Source organism: Uranotaenia lowii, chromosome 3 (genome assembly GCF_029784155.1).
Source record: "Uranotaenia lowii strain MFRU-FL chromosome 3, ASM2978415v1, whole genome shotgun sequence".
In the NCBI taxonomy this organism is placed as follows: domain Eukaryota; kingdom Metazoa; phylum Arthropoda; class Insecta; order Diptera; family Culicidae; genus Uranotaenia; species Uranotaenia lowii.
The window spans coordinates 122841030-122844365 of NC_073693.1; the positions used below are offsets into that span (position 1 = coordinate 122841030).

Sequence of the window (3336 nt, forward strand, 5' to 3'; positions counted from 1 at the left end):
TGTTTGTTTTGTTTGTCCGCAAGACGGCTAAGACCAAGAAAATCTATAGTTGCACTTATGTATATATTTTTTCATCTACTAAGAGCAAACGCACCAATAAGTGAGTATACGCGGCCCGGTTTTGCTCATTTCAGCGGACCGGTTTTGGGATACTCACTCTTTTGCGCACCGGGCGGTAGCATAATTATTTTTAAATTTGACATTGCACTGAGAAAACTTTTGAAGAAAATCTTAATCTTAAATTAATACGTACCGAGTAAATTTTCGGAGTCGTCAGTTTTTTGCTGAAATTTTAATGAATGTTGGTCTTAAAAGGGCCTGGGGGTGTTGGCAGTTATTTGACGGGATAGCTGCTATCCGTATCGTGACGTCAAAGTCTATACATCCTGGTTGAACATGCCGTACAGCAGCAGCAAGGCCAAGCAACTTTGAACACCAGTAATCGGGTCCGATGACGGATGCAGCAAGAACTTCCGAGCAGGATGTTTGCTTCGCTTGGCCTCGTCATCATATCTATAGGACACCGCTTTCAACCGGTGGTGGTTGTTTTCGGCGACCGATTCAACATTGATCCTTTCGGTAAAGCGTTGAGTTTCCCTTACGGTGTTTCCAATTCCGTGTCACCCGTTTGCTGGATTGTGATTAAAAACTTATTGCATTGTAGGACGACTTGATTGAATAAAATAAATTCAGATAAGAATAAGTTCAGATAAGAATATATTTTCGAATTAAGCTCGATTTTGTTTTCAAAACGCCGGGCACTTTTATTTCTTAACACCCCCGAAACACCCCCGAAACACACCCTAACACACCCGAAAAACAAAATTCAACAAACTAAACAATTCAACTAAAATTCAACTTTATTTGTTTATTATATTTATATTAAAATCATACTTCTCTAAAAAATCTTCAACTTCTTTTTCTATCCAACGTGCTGATTGAAATAGTTGCTGCTCCGAAAAACTGGGTCCCATTAGTTGCAAACTTATTGAGAGACCTCGTTTCGAAAGCCGAATCGGTAGGGACAGTACTGGAATGCCACCCATATTGGCCGGTTGGATACAAAAATCCTGCACAGCGCACTGGTCTCGATTATTATTACTCCGAGAAACTCCGAGTGACCATTTTTGGTCACAAATTACGATGCTTCAAGTTTGTTTATCTGAAATTGAGTGAGAAAGGAAAAAATGTTATCAAAATTCATAGATAGAAAAAATTCCAAAACAGTATAAAATACAAAATAAATAACTCACCATCAGAACCAGCATGTACACTTTCTCGTTCAATTCTTGGAAAAACCCGAAAAAATGTAACGAAATTGCAAATTTAACTGGTAATTCCAAAAAAACCATCCACAATTTTAATCTGATACAGTTTTTTCTTAAAATAAATATCAACAAACATCTACACGCTGTGACATCGTTTGTTTAATTCTGCTCAAAACGGTAGAATTTTTTTCAGTGCATGTTTGCTCTCGCCCCTTTCTAGTGAGCAAATTTGGTGATTTCGTCGGTCCCGACGGCATCGGCCCTATTTTGCTCACCTTCATACTAACCCCCGGTGCGGTATGGAAGTGATTAAACTCGTGAGCATTTTCACTTTGCTCGCGATTGCTGCGGATGCCCTAAGAACAATAAACCGCCAAAATGTCTCGGAGCTCTGATGAACTTGAAAATAAATTCGTTATTTTCAGTCGTTTTCCGGTTACTGTTATTTTACGTGTTATTATAAAATTCAGTCCCATTTAATTTCAATGCAAATAAGGATTCAACACGTTTTTTTTTCAAGTTCACTTACAATTGCAGCGATGTTATGAATTCATCGTTTTAAAAATTACAATACATTGGAATTTCTTGTCATGTGATATTAAAACATTCCGATTTCAGTGCTCACACTACGCAAAAAATCTGTAAAATTACATCACATTTGATGTAAATAAAAGAAGCATCATATATGACGGAATTTTACATTAGAAAATCGTGTTCTGTGTCATGTAATATTAGTGTAATTTAAATTCAGTGCTGCTAAAGATTACATTTTTCACTTTAATGAAAATTTACTATAAAAAATCGCATTCCATGACATGTAATATTAGTGGATTTCAATTTCAGTGCTGTTAAGGATTCAGATTTTTTTTCTGTGTAGAAGATGACGTGGGAACGCTGCGTGACCAAGTATGAAATATCTGACTTCGGGAAGTATCCGAATGAAACTGTTGCCTAAATTGAAGCTATGGAATAAATCATTTCCACTGTAAATATGTTAAAGAAGGAGAAGGTTGATGCGAGAATAAAAAAACGAGTAGGCATTGACTAGCGGACTTCAAAAATTTTTGCTCCGGGACAAAGTCATTCTAAGAGCAAGTTCACTCGTGTTGGGAAAAAGTGGTAGTAATTTTGACACTTGTAGCACATTTTGAAAAATTTACCATGCAAAAATGTTTTCAAGGTCTTTGGGTATTGTATTTTTTACAGCACTTTTTTTATTTCAGCCGTATGTGATGGAAATATTGCTATTTTTGCATCACAGCATGCAAAAATACAACACGTGTTGTACAAAACTTGAAGGCCACAGATCTTGAAAATGTATGGCGAAATTTTCAAAATGTACTAAATATGTCAAAGTTTCTACAACTTTTCCCCAACACCAGTGAACTTGCTCTAACTGAGGAAGAAAAAAGTGTTATTAAGAGCACCTGTTTCCGTGGACCAAACAGCCAGTTTAGACTCAAATTCCGACGAACGTTTCAACTCAACTTTTTTCAGAACTAGTATAAGGATTGATCCAAAACTGATGAGATTTGGATCCAATTTGACGGAGTTCTAAACCGTTTGTCAGTTTATGGAACACGAGTGAGGTTGCCAGTTTTTTCACTGGATTTGATCTAATTTCGTTTGTCCAATTCTTGCTTTAATTAGATCCGAGAATGGACCACGAATACAGGTGCTCTTAAAGGAGATGTCTGGCCATGATTCTATAAAAGGGAAGGTCATCAATGAGCATACGCTGGAGGTGGTTCTGTTTATAAGAAGTGCGGCGAAACGGTCTAGAGCAAATAGGGTGAACTGGAGTTCTCATAAAAACCCGCAGGCTCCACGATGGCCTTGGTAAAAAGTGTGCACGAAAGTAAGTGGACAAGGATTTTTCAACTGTACTATGTAATGAATCTCATCACTATTATTTACTGATCGTTTATACTTTTCTTTAATTTGTTTATTATTTTGATATCATCTGACAAAGGTGGGTATCTGAATGAATAAAACTTAAATCTAGGTTTACAAAAATCGTTTGCTAGTTCCTTAATCGTTCACTCATGCTATGCTCAATCCTTTGTTT

At 36.8% G+C, this 3336-nt stretch overlaps 1 long non-coding RNA gene across 1 annotated transcript; it reads right to left on the bottom strand.

Annotated features, from left to right (window-relative positions):
* Positions 1-842: 842 nt before the first annotated feature.
* Positions 843-1392, bottom strand: LOC129756259 (uncharacterized). Its single transcript, XR_008739428.1, has 2 exons — positions 1254-1392; positions 843-1162 (listed from the first exon to the last, which is right to left on the bottom strand). It is a non-coding gene; the product is annotated as an uncharacterized LOC129756259 (long non-coding RNA).
* Positions 1393-3336: the final 1944 nt, after the last annotated feature.